The 13,544-nt window shown below is 59.8% G+C and overlaps 1 pseudogene; it reads left to right on the top strand.

The window, feature by feature from the left end:
• Window positions 1-4,386: 4,386 nt before the first annotated feature.
• On the top strand, window positions 4,387-8,755 carry LOC122691455 (annotated as a pseudogene).
• The last annotated feature ends 4,789 nt before the right edge of the window (window positions 8,756-13,544 follow it).

Genomic DNA, 13,544 nt, shown 5'->3' with positions numbered 1-13,544 from the left:
GTCACTTTTTCTAACTACGGAATCACCCACATTCATCGGGGTAGGCACCCAAGCACCGGGTGTACCCTTTCTCCAGGCATTTCTGGAGTCACAGCACAGGTACAGTGGTGACCATCCACCCTGAGGCTGAGGACACCGACTTTGTAGAAGGAGGGATTTGGGCTCACACCTCAGCTCTGCCTTTGATCAGCTGTGTGGCTTTGAGCAGCCGACTTGCATCTGTGAGGCTCTGCTTTCTCTTCCGGAAAACAACAACAGTGAAGTCGTCACCATGAAGGGATAGTTGTGATGGTTACACAAGATGCTGAGGGCCATGCCCCATGCTTGGCATATGCCAAGCTCCTGGTGGATGGCGGCTATTAGACATGAATACATTCTTCAAACAGGAGGGAATGCTCGTCTGCTATTTGCAGCCTGCCCTCTAACTCAACGGAAAAGTGAAAGTGTTAGTTACTCACTCATGTCCAGCTCTTTTCGACCCCATAGAGCGTACCCCACCAGGCTCCTCTGTCCATGGAATTCTGCAGGCAAGAATTTTGAAGTGGGTAGCCATTCCCTTCTCCAGGGGATCTTCCCAACCCAGGGATCAAACCTGGGTCTCCTGCATTGCAGGAGGATTCTTTACCATCTGAGCCACCCGGGAAGTCCCATTAATTCAATGGATCATGTGCCAATTAGTTTTTCTCCAAGGCATCAGTTTTAACAGCATCAGGTCCTTATCACTCTGGACATCTAAGTTGTCAGGGAGTTCTCTTATTATGAACAAGAGCTCTGTGACCACCCTGTACCTGGAGAAGTCACAGAGAGTTTCTGTGCTGCTGGGGAGGGGGTTGCTGGCTGCAGGACTCCTGGGGCACAGGGAGGGTATGGACACAGGAAACTGAGGAATGTGGTCTGTCCACAGGCAAGCTAGTGGGTGAGCACTCAGGGCAAGTGAGGTGCTCTCTACATAGGTGCTAGCTGGCGATGCCTCTGTCTCTGGTGTCTTTCCTGTCCAAAAGAGGAGCCGGACCCCCACACCAATGGGCAGGAGGAGTGGTATAGAGAGAGGGCCCCGTGTGAGGCTGAAGACAGATTCTAGTCCAGCCAGGTGATTTCAGCACCAGCCAGGAGGACAGCAGTCAAGAGCTCTCTTGGGAGGGAATTCCCTGGGAGGGCCAGTTTGGAGGAGGGGGTGGGGGGTGGGCTGAGGGTGATCACAAGGAGAGGCAGAGAAATCCTCTGTCCACCAGGCACCATGGAGCCCTCTGTGTGGCTTCCCAGCATTCCAGGAAGCCCTGGGGGGGCTGGGGTGCCCCTTCCGTGGCAGGGAACATGCCATCTCTTCTGCTGCCCTTTCCCAAAATGTACTTATCCAGGACTCACGTACAGGAGAGTTCACAGCAGTGGCATCTGTGATCCCCCAAACTAGAAACGACATAGAAGTCCACCAACAGTCCATCCTGCGTGGACATTTTGCAGCCCAGTCCTGTGGTGGAGAGCCATACAGCAGGGGGGAACGGATGATCTGGACAGTCATAGTCAGGCAGATGCCCACCTGCCAGTGTCAGTGGAATGAGCAGGACACAGTCCACTGTGCTGGTTACAGAGAGCACCTGATGGTCGCAGCAGAGGACAGTGATCAGGATGTAAGCCAGGGCGGGGGTGGGGCTGGCAGGCCGATGGTATCCACACGCCCACTTTATTCATTCATATGTCATTTTGTATTTCAAGCACGTTTATATGAGTATATTACATTCCAAAATCAAAATGTTAAAAAAAAAGAGAGATAAGACACTTGTTGTCGTTGGACTTTCTGGGAGACACAATTCAAGGGCCTGGCTCCTGGATGCTGGACCTGGTGACCAGGAATCCGCACCTTTCCCAGGCTCCTCCTGGGTTCCTAGGGGTGTGGGCTGCGACTCACAGCCTGAGGATGGACCTGGGGATGAAATCTGCACTTTAAACGCCTCAGAGGAGCCAGGCCCCTGGCCATTTGGAGGCCACAGCAGGATTCCTGTTTTCTGAGCCAGCTGAGGGGTCCCTTTGGGGTCTCTTCCTGAAAGCTAGCCAAGAGGAGGTGTGTCGGCCATGGGGAACACAGCAGCAGCCCCAGCCCAGCAGGAAGCATGGGGTCCCCTGCTCCCTGGAGCCCCCAGGCCCAGGCCCAGTCCCACTCCTTCACCTGAAACGTTCACGCCCCGACCGCAGTCCCAGTCTCCCCGCAGGCACACACTGCGGGAGGCACTCACCTCTGTGCTCCCTCCTCTCCAGACGGAAGTGGGGGGCCCCCAGGGAGTAAAGGACTGGTCCACCCCCACCCTCCCTGGGTCTCTGCCTTGTCCTGTGGGGCTCCAGAGGCTCGGCGGGCTAATGGGGTCCTTCCCAGCCTGGCCAGCCTGTGCTCTGGGGGAAGCTGGGGTCCTGGGATTTCTTCTCAGGGGTCTCCCTGCTGGGGAAGCCACATCAGCTGACTTCAGCCCTACAAGGGGGGACTAAGGGGGACAAGGGGGGATGACAGGGGGCAGGAGAAGTTGGCAGGGCCGCATGTGTGTCTGTGAGCACCCAGCACGTCTGCGCAGCACTGCAGCCTGCAGAACAGAAGCCTGTGCCGCTGGACCACGGGACCGTCTCTCCCTCCCTCTTTCCCCCGGGAGGGGGAGGAGGAGGAGGAGGGGGAGGGGGGAGGGGGAGAGGGGGAGGGGGAGGGGAGGGGGAGGAAGGCCCGAGGCTCCTGACCCGGTAAGTTCTCAGCACTGCAAGTTTCTCCTGGGGGCTCACCTGGGCTGGGGGAGAGTGGTCCCTGCTGCCCGCCTGGGGGAATGTTCTTTGACGAAAGGCTCGTGTGCAGGGGAGGAAGAGATGGAAGTGGGGAGGTAGGGGACCCTGGGATGCCGAGGTGGCAGAGACAGGTGAGCCCCCAGTTGCAGGGGGCCTTGCCCATGGGGGAAGAGGGGCTTCTGGGAGAACTCTGGGTTCTCCTCCACCCCCCCTCCCTGGACTGGTGGCTGCTGGCTTCTGCCAGCTGGAGGGAAATGCAGCCTTTGGGATCGTGCCGGCTGCTGGGCTCCCGGGGCGAGATGGTCTCCTCCAGGTAGAGTGAAGGGAGGCTTGTGTTCAGGAGGGTGAGGGGCTCCGTGTGTGGGGAGTGGCTGCGGGAGCCTGGGGGCACAGGCATGTGGCGTTTTGCATCTCTGAGCACCTGGGTGTATGAACGTGGACAGTGTGCGTCTGTAGTTGTAACACAGATGCCTGGGTTGTGGGCAAGTTGTGATGTGCATTTATGTACCCACACACGCATTTGGGTCCCTGTGTGGTTGGTACCTGTGCGTGCAAAGTTGATTGTGTGTCTATGTCCACGCCAAAGTGGGGACACGTATGTGTGTTGGGCTCTGGGTCGGTGTGTGTTGGGGGTGCTGTACAGGGGGATTTTGTTTCGTGTGTGTTGTGTGTGTCTAGCTTGTGCGCCTGGGTTTCTGTGTCTGTACAAGGAGGGCTCCACTCTGGTCCTGGGCCACTCGGCCACCAGGGGCCCAGATGGGACTCTGAGGGAGCTGGCGGGGGTCCTTCTGGCCGGTGACACCCGCAGAATTAAAGGGTGGAGGAGTGGGTGGTGTGTGGTGTGCGTGTGTAGGTGTGCTGTAGGGCTGTGTGGGCCCCAGGACCTCACCTGTCGGCCCGAGTCCCAGCCACGACTTCACTGCTCCATCGCCCTGTGATGGGTGGAGGGGGGTGGCTGACTGGCGTTTCCAGAGCTGGGGGAGCGGAGTCTGTGTGGGGCCCCCGACGCCCTGGTGTGCCTGTCCCTTTCGTTCTGCACAGCCCCCTGGGATTGAGCTACTGTTAGGGTCTCCAGGTGTGGAGACTGAGACCCAGGGGAATTAAAGCCTTAATGTTAACATTAGGAACAGACGTGGGACAGAGCCAGTCTCCCAGCCCAGAACCCTCTGTGTCTCCTGGTTTTGTGGGGATCTCACTGCATCCCTGAGAAGCAGTTTCACAGATGAGCTGGCTGGGGCTTGGAGAGGCCATGTGGCTTCCTAGTGAAAGGACTGCGGGCCGCCAAGCATCCAGGAGGCACTGAGTCAGGGTGCGACATGTGTCCTTCTGGGTTCAGTCTCCTTGCTGTCTCATGTCTTAAGCACGACCATCTATATTTATGCACCAAGAGACTGAGGCTGGCAGAGCCGGTGACTTGCTGACTACATTTACGGCAGAGACTGGAAGGAGCGTCCCTGTTGTGTCCTTCTCTTGGCCAAGCAGTCACGTCACCTGTGCTGGGTCCCCGTGTGTCCCTGGGGCTGGGCTCTTGGGAGAGGCAAGTGTTTGTCCAGTGGCACGAGGCCCCAGCCAATGGTGTGGACACCTCCCGGAATCCCCCTGCCCCCTAGTGCCTGAGCAGCCACCATGGAGAGTGGGAGCAGGCCAGGAAGCCCCAGCACCGTGCCCCTGGCTCCCAGTGAGGCTGTCCCGGGCCCTGCGTACAAGGGGGTCTCCATCTTCCTGGTGCTCCTCGTGTGCGTGGTGGGCATCATGGGCAATGCCATGGTGGTCCTGGTGGTGCTGACCACCCGGGACATGCAAATGTCCACCAGCTGCTACCTGGTCAGCCTGGCCCTGGCAGACCTCACTGTGCTGGTGGCTGCAGGGCTGCCCAGTGTCTCCGAGAGCTTGGCTGGGCAGCGGGTGTATGGCCACGCCAGCTGCCTGGACATCACCTATTTGCAGTATCTGGGCATCAATGCCTCCTCCTGCTCCATCCTGGTTTCCACGGTGGAGAGGTATGTGCACCCCCAGTCCCCCCCCAACAGGTCAGGACTTCCTGGCTGTGACCCTTGGTAAACTGAGGCTGCTCTCCTTTAATGAAGAGGGGTGCTGGGTGAGACCCTGGAGGAGCCTGGTGGAGAGGGGGCAGGTGCCTGGAAGTGGGTTTCTCATCTCACCTCTGCCGCTGACTTGCTGCGGGATGCCAACGCAGCCTGGCACTCTTCGGGCACGGTGTTCCCCTTGGGAATGTGGGCGCTGGACTGGACAGTCTCCCAGGCCTGTTCCAGCTCTGAAGCTAACACCTGAGAGGCAAACCCGCCTCTCAGGATGTAGATGCTGAAGCCCGCTGGCTGGGTTCAACATCAGCTCTGCTTCTTCTCAGCTGCGTGGCCTTTGGCACTTTGGCCCAGAGACTCAGCATCTTGTCCAGGGCCACACAGATTGGGGACAGAACCGAGGCCTCTGACTTACATATGCTGGCCCAGTCCTGCCTCTTGCTCGCTGTGCCATCTGGGGTCACAGTGTCCTTGACCCCTTAGCATGAGACCTTTGGTAGTGGGCAGTAGGAAGCCCGCTGGAACTTGCACAGAGGTCAAGGTCTTTGCAGGGGCACCTCTGCCTTGTGGGCCTGGCCAGACCTTAAGGGGCTGTGTGTTCTGACTCGGCCCGCTCTCCCCTCTTGAGATTGGCACCTTGCTCTGCCAGCCCCTGAGGCTGCCTCAACGTGGCCACTCCGCTCCCCAGATCTCCACAGCCTCCCAGGTCCATAGTGAAAGGGCCGTTTAAACCATCACATCGCATTCGGTTCCTCATTGGGGAATCTGATTGGCCGAGTGCATCAGGTGTCCCCACTGCAGCCCAATAGCCCAGGAGGGCAGGTGGGTCACAGGACCGCCCTGTGGCCTGCAGGTACATCGCCATCTGCCACCCGATGTGGGCACAGACCGTGTGCACCATGACGCGGGCCAAGTGAGTCGTGGTGGGTGTCTGGGGGACCACGTCCGTGTATTGCCTGCTCTGGTTCTTCCTGGTGGACCTGGACGCTGGAGGGTGCCGGGGCCTGCAGTGCGGCTACCAGGTGGCCCACAGCCTGTACCTTCCTATCTACCTGCTGGACTTCACCGTCTTCTTCCTTGCGCCCCTACTGGCTCTACGGACCAGTAGAGCCCTACGGTGCTCTACGGACTTATCTCAAGGATCTTGTTCTGGAGCACCCTGGCGCACCTGCCATAGCTTGGGGACCAGCACAGGGACAGTGAGGCCCAGCCGGAGGCAAGAGCCCTGGGGAGACAGCCCTGTGAGCCTGGCAGGGGTGCGGGGGCCAGCTGCCACAAGGCCAGAGGCTTCCCTTCATCCAGGAAGCAGGTACGAGGTCTCCTGAGGCTGGGGGGTGGGAGGGGGCGGTTTGTACAGAGACAGGGAGTTTGGGCAAAGGGGTGAATGGATGGGGCGGGGGGTGCTGGCTCCACCCCTGTTCACCCACTCACTCAGCAGGTGTCTCTGGGCACCGACTGTGTGTCCGGTGAGGTTCTAGGTGCTGGAAGCTGGGGAGAACAGAACAAGACAAACATCCTGCCTTTGGGGCTCATGGTAAGACAAGTAAACACTTGTTCTGCAGAATACTGCCCAGAAGAGAGGGAGTTTAGGGGAAAGTTTGAGAAGGCCTTGCTGAGGTGACGACTGAATTAAGATCTGAGATTGGCAGCAGGGCAGACCAAGCAGATACCCAGGAAGTGGTCCAGGTGGGGAGAAACAGAGGGAGGGCCTGGTGCATGAATGGTCAGGAAGGATGGGGGGAATGGGGTGGACACTCTGGGGGCCCTGGAAGCACTCAGCCCTGACTGGGGCAACTCTGGGGGTTCTGAGAGGAGGGGCCACATCTCAGGGTTCAGGGGCTCCGTACACGTTTGCAGCCCAAGACAGGCGTGTACAGGCTCCGACGTGTAACCACGATGGGCGCGCGGAGAGGCTGAGGCGGGGGGAGGGCTGAGCAGAGAGGGTCCCTGTGGATGAGCAGCTGAGATGTGAGTGGGGGAGAAACAGAGAGGGAGACAGAGAGAGGGGGGGACTGGGGAAGAGACAGAGGCACAGAGACAGAGAGGGAGACACAGAGAGAGAAGGAGATACAGAGATACACACACACAGAGACAGAGGGAGAGAGACATAAAGAGACAGACGGGGAGACAGAGCGAAACGGAGAACCAGAGGCGCTGAGCAGTCGAGGCCTGCCTGCACGCGGGCTGTAGCATGGCCCCAGCACAAAGCTATGGACACACAGGCATCACACTTTCTGGGGCAAAGGACTGATGATTTCGTGGGGATCCCTCACCCCCCACCTCCCCATAGACCAATTCCTGAAGGACACTGCAGTTCTCCTGATGCCACAAGTGGAGACAGAGGCTCAGAGAGAGGCTCAGAGAGGTGAAGGGGGCTGGCCAAGGTCACCCAGCTTAGGCTTGCTGGCTTTAGCACTCTGACTCCCACCCTCTGCCCCCTGTACTCTGGAGGCAGCAGCAGGCAGAGGCCAAGATAAAGCAGATGAGGGGACCCCCAAGACCTCCCCTCAGCTCTGGGGTCCTCAGGAAGTTCTCTGCATGGATCAGTGATGGCTGTCCCTCTGTGTGGCCAGGACACCTGCCCGTTCCCCTCCCACTGACCCTCCTCCCTCCCAGAGATGCCGTGACCCTGGGCTGGCAGCGGGAAGTTGGAGCCCAGCATGTTCCTGTCCTCAGCCCGCCTGGTGACTCACTCCTGAGCTGAAAGAACAGAATGGGGTGCAGAGTGGGGACATGACTGTGCACAGACGGGCTGCAGGAGAAGCTGGTTCATGGTGCCTGGGCAGTGTGATCTCTCACTCTGAGCCTCTGCTTCCTCTTATTTTTTTTTTTGCCTCGAGGCTTGTGGGATCTTAGCTCCCCAACCAGGAATTGAACCTGGGCCATGGCAGTGAAAGCCCCTGAGTTTTAACCACCAGACTGCTGGGGAATTCCCTTCCTCCTCCTCCAGGTGGAGGTGACAACAGCACCACTGGAAGGCTCGCTGCAGGGAACGTAACCTGAGTGCCAGCAGCAACGGCGTCCACCCAGGCTTCCCTGCAGCACCCCTCAACAGATGCCTGAGGCGCCGCTCCAGGCATCTGGTCTTTACTTCCTGGGGGTCTGAGAGGTCTGGGAGGTGAGGTGCACCAGTGGGCACAGGGCGGTGAACAATTACCACCTGAGATGGGGCTATTCCATCAGTGTGTCGACCAGCACAGCTTTGAATGCTGGCCCTGGGTTCCTGAACGGGAAACGTTTAGCGTAGAGTCCAATGGGTACGCCGTAGTAATTTCAGTGATATTGCAATTACGTTCTCATCACATGCTCAGCAAACACACACTGAGGCAGGAGCCACGGCCTCAGCTCGGCCGCTGGCCCCGCTGGCCCCGCGGTGTGAAGGGTGATGGCGGTCGGCCACCCGGCCCTCCCGCCCACAGGTCACCAAGATGCTGGTGGTGGTCGTGCTGCCCTTTGCCCTCCTGTGGATGCCCTACCGCACGCTGGTGCTTCTCAACTCCTTCGTGGCCGAGCCCTTCCTGGACCCCCGGGTGCTCCTCTTCTGCCGCACCTGCGTGTATGCCAATAGCGCCGTCAACCCCATCATTTACAGCCTCATGTCCCAGAAGGTCCGGGCGGCCTTCTGGCGGCTGTGTCAGTGCAGGGCGGAGGGGCCACAGAGGTGCATGGCTGGGCTCAGCACCGCCAGCTACAGCGTGGTCCGAGAGACCCCTCAGAAGGCACAGACCAGCAGGAGCGAGGCCGCCAGCCCTCAAGCAGCAGGGCCCCCACTCCTGCAGCAGCAGCCTGGATTCAGCACGGTCCGAGGGCTGCCCTCCCCCGGACCAGCCCCTCCCACCTCCCTCGGTTTGCTCCCCAGCTGGATCCTGTCTGCTGATGGCTGGCAGGACCAGGAGATAGGCAGATACCCCTTTGCCAATGGCTCTCTGAGCCTCCCACCTCCTCCCCTGTGAGCTCTGTCCCTGGGCCACAATGTGAGAGCAGGGCTGTCTCAGGGGACGAACAGAGCAGAGTGCTGTTTCTTCTGGCCACTGAGCCATAAACAGGAAGCCTTCCTGAGCCCTCTTGCCCTGAGGCATCCAAGCTCTGCCCTCAAGGAGCCCGCTTTGCTGACCACTACCCTCTACATCCAGGGATGGAGGGGATTTCACGGTGTGGGACAGCTAGGCCCCAGGCTTCCTCCTCTCAGGCTCCACAACTTTTCTGGGTGGAACGCTGCAGCCAAAGGCATTGACAATTCAGGTGGCAGGGGGCAGAAAGAGCCCTCCAAGGGGGAGCTGGATGGGTTTCTGGGCCAGCTGGTGGGACGGTCGCCTGGCCTGACTCTCAGAATCTCAGGCCTGTTTCCTCCCTGCCAGTTCTCTGCAGTTGCTCCATGTGGTAAGTGGTTTCAAGGGATGTAGATCAACGACAGTCATCTCTGCTTTGACGCCAAGAACCAGTGGAGCCTGGACTGAGGGCCACGCGTAGATGGCCAGGACCCAGGACCCTAGCACCAGCCCTCAGGTCAAGGACCCTGGGGGTGGCCTGCCTTGTGCCACGTGATTTGGCCAGGACCTGGCCTGTTTACCTGCCAGAAGGTGGCAGCTAAGCTGGACGAACTGATGCCCAGCCTTCCATTAGGGCACATAGCTGCCCACCCTGCTGTCCACCAATAAGGAGAGAGAGCTGGTGTGAGTGGGTGTGGCCATGGTCACATGACAACTCTGGTCTGGATTACTGCAGCCCCAACTGAGCCACTGCTGGGCTGCTCCCCCTCCCCACACCCCGCCGTCCATGCCTGCCATCCCCCCACACCCCCTGGTGGTCCTTACTGATGGTTGAGGGCTCTGGGCCCTGGGCCAGCTATCTGCAGCCCTCTTACCCCAGCAATGACCCTGTCAAGGGGGGCCTCCAATTGTGTTGGTTTTAATGTATGAGGAAACTGAGGCCAGGAAGACCTTCAGGGGGTCACCTGTCCCCCATGGGTGAGTCACTGAACTCCTGCCCACAAAGCTCATTAGGACAAAAGCACAGCATCTTGAGCCCAGCCCCATTCCCTCTGAGATTATTTACCTCTTGGCCACCGTGATGCTCATTAAAGCAGATTTTCCATGGACACTTGTTTGGGAGGAGGTCTGTGTGTCCAGAGGTGGCCTGAGTATGACCTCCAGGATGGAAGGAGGTGGGAGTGAGGGAGTACATTGGGCAGGGAGAAAGGGCATCCTGAAAGCTGGGCCATGGTGGGACTCTGTCCCCAGAGAGAGCCGAGGGACAGATGGGGGCTGATGAGAAGACGGGACCTCGCTGGAGGAAGGGTGCCCTCTCATTGACCTTGTGGCTGAGCTCCGAGACAGACGCTGCCTGGGTGTGAGCATCTCCCACGGCTGCAGAGGGCCTGCTGAGTCAAGGTCTTGATGCTGGTCCTGGCCTTTCTCCATACCTCTCTGGTCACCCTGCACACCTGGGCTGGGCCACCCCGCCCCAGCTAAGACAGTGCTCAGTGAGGGTACCTGTTACCAGAGTTCTAGCCTTATCACTGTACCAGTCTCGCTGTCTGAACTGCTCCCTTTCTGTCTTTTTTTGGTGTAGGAACATCTCACGGACAGGGAGGTTAACTGTTTACTGCCCCCTACCCAGGACACACATAAGTCAGGAAATAAGTTAACTTAGGCACCTCACCTCCCTGCAGATGGAAAAAACGAACTTGTAAAAGTCAGAGAGGACCCCAGGCTGCTGCCCCAACTCCCGGAGTGAGCTGTGCTTCTGGCTTAATTTGACATGCGGCTCTCTGGAGCTCTGTCGGGTGGTCCACAGGTCCCCAAACCTGGCATGCGTCAGCCCCTCCCTCTGAAGCCCCTCACTGGCTCCAATTTTTATTTCCCGGTTTTCAGAATAGCAGTTCCACCCCCAGAGAGTGTCAAAAAATACCAGAGCTGGGCTGGGGCCAGAGGTCTGGGCACGTGGAGTAGAGAGACAAGCTTCTTGGTCAGAGCAGCGCCCTGTCTGGGGAACAAAAGCCGAAAGCTGTGACAACCCGCTGCACGCTAAGGGATGTGCCGGCTGGAGGACGGTCCCAGCTCTTGGCTGTGACAGCGCCTGTGACAAGCAGCACCCCTGTTTAAGGGGCCAGGACCAGCACTGTGCTCTGGATGGATTTCGTACCCGAGGGGCTAAAAGCAAAGACACTTTGGTGTGTGGACATGGCACCAGTGGTTGTCTCCCAGCTGAGCCAGGAGGCTGCGGGGACACGCGTGAAGCCGGACCTGCTGTGGCTCAGAACTCAAGCGGTCCCGGACGATGCAGAGGTGCTGTCGCCCCGTGGGAACAGATGCAGCAGTCAGAGGTTAGAGCGTGTGCTTCCCTGGAACAGGCCCAGAAAACGGGGCTTGGGAAAGGGACTGTGCTATGGCTCCAGGCCAGGTGTGCCACACGGAGCCCTTGGGCCATTGGGACAGCAGGTCTGTGCCATTCGGAGCTGCCCCGAGGCTCTACTCTCTGCTGAGCCCGTGTTGCCCTAGGAGTAAATGCCCAGGGACTGCAGAGGGCATAGAGCCTGGGGCTGGCTCAGCTCCCTCTTCAGACCTGTGTGGACACCCACTCCCTCCCTCCAGCAGGGGCCGCTGTGGGCTCAGGGTAGTGCTGTGCTCCCCGGCTGGGCTGGGCCCAGGGGCCGTGGGTTCCCCTGGGAAATATTGGAACAGCCAGGGTGTCTGGGTCGGGTCCCCTCTGAGCCTGTGCTCCCAGAAAACAGGGGCAGTTAAGAAGTTTCACAGGGGACTTTGCTAGCGTCCAGTGATTAGACTCTGAGCTTCTAGTGCTAGGGGCATGGATTTGATTCCTGGTTGGGAAAGATCTCATATGCCGTGCAACATGGCCAAAAAAACCCCCCAAAACAAAAAGCCGGACAAATCTCTTGTTTTTCGAAACATCTTGGGAGACAGTTTGCTGCAAAGACTTCCCCGAATGATGTAGATGAAGTTGGTCCTTCCTCAGATACCCCATGAGACCCCTAGATACTTCCCGGGTTACTTGTCACCAGGCCAGACTCCGCTCCTCCAGCTCCTGGTTCTTTGTCTCATGTTCAATAAGCTGAAATGAGATTGTGTGTTCCCCTGAAACTAGCAACAGAGAAGAACATTCCCCATTCAGCTGACTGAGAGTGCCCTTAGGGCCAAGCAGCTGGAGACCACCCATCTGTCACCTGGAGACCATCTGCCTGTCACCTGGAGAACACCCCCTGTCACCTGCAGACCACCTGCCTATCACCTGCAGGCCATTCATTTGACAGGAGATCACCTGCTTGTCACCTGGAGACCACCCACCTGTCACCTGGAGACCTCTCATCCGACTGGAGACCAGCACGCTGTCACCTGTAGGTCCGTCCCCCCGCCCCCGCGTCTACTCTCTGCGTAGGAGCCGCGGCAGAGCCACCTGCCAGGACCTCTGGCCCCTGGCCCCCGGAGCCCTCCCCTTGCCCTGGGTTGGGGCTAGGCCGCCAGCGGAGGCTGGGCGGGTCCTTGTCCCTCTGCGCCCCCAGCCCCGCGCCGGCAGGTGCGCCGAGTTAGAGCCGCTCGGCGCTCGCGCCCCCCCAGCTGTCCCGGCAGGCCCCGCGCTCCCTGCGTCCGCCCGCGGGTCTCGGGCGCCTCTTGGCCCGCGCGGCGGCCGTCGGTGACCACAGGGCTGCTGGGAGCCAGCGGCGTTTAGGGGACGACCCAGGAACGCCTGAAGTCGCCGACGTGCAGGTAAGACACATATTTGCAGTTTCTTGAGCTTTGTGCGTGGACCCGAAGGGCTCCTTGCCGTTTTTGAAGCCGCGCGGGTCATTCCAGGGGAGCGACCCCTGGGTAGCTGAGGAGGCACTGTGCTCGGCCTCTGAGCGGACAGCTTGTCCTTTGGGGTGTCGCGTCCTTACAACCAGCCAGTCGGTGGCCCCCCAGCCCTCCCCCCTGCCCCCCACCGGACCACAGGCCTGTGCAGACACACGTGCCTTTCTGCTCCTTTAATTGCGGGCGGGGTGGGGCATGGATAACGGGACGCCCCTCCCCTGCTGGGTTCCAGAATATTCTCAAGCCATGGGTGCAAGGTGTCAGCGCCTGCCTCCCACCGCTCACCCCCATCACAGATGCACAGCACTTTGTCCTCCTCCGACCTCAGGCAGCTTCAGACCTGCCCCCCAAGGCGTCTGGCGCTGCCACTGGTCCTTCCTTAAGTCTTTGGGAGGATCCTGTCCCCCTGAGCCTGTACCTCCCTCCTCCTCCTCCCTGCAAGGTCAGGGCCTCTCAGGCTCTCCCGCCCCCCCCTGACTAAGGAGCTGGGCCCCTGGCCTGGACCACAGGTGCCTGCCGGCTCTGCGCGAAGGGAGGAGAGATGGTGGCAGGGAATGGGGCTCAGGAGAAGTGGCCCCTCTGGGCCAGGCTGCTCTGCTCAGCCCGGGCTTCCAGGTGCTCTGTGCAGCTGGCCCAGCAAGGATGCTGGTACCAGGACCCTGGCCCAGACGGAATGCAGTGACCAGGGAGGAGTTGCCTGGAGGTGTGGCAGTTGCCGCCTGGTGCTGGGGGTGGCTGGGAGTTGATGCCACCGAGGTGGCCCTCAGAGCCGGGGTGGGGACATGCCGAGGTCTTGCTTAACCTTTAACCCCTCCTGTGGCTGAGCAGGGGTGGAATGTGCCAGTTGGGGATCCTTGGAGCCTGGATTGAGTGCTGCTCCTAGCAGAGGAGGGTCTGGGGTCAGCAGGCAGGGGGAGAGGTGTCTGTGGTCCAC

This window comes from Cervus elaphus, chromosome 4 (assembly GCF_910594005.1).
Source record: "Cervus elaphus chromosome 4, mCerEla1.1, whole genome shotgun sequence".
NCBI classification, from domain to species: Eukaryota; Metazoa; Chordata; class Mammalia; order Artiodactyla; family Cervidae; genus Cervus; species Cervus elaphus.
Note: the sequence above shows the minus strand (reverse complement) of the source record. Positions and strands in the feature narration are given on the sequence as shown.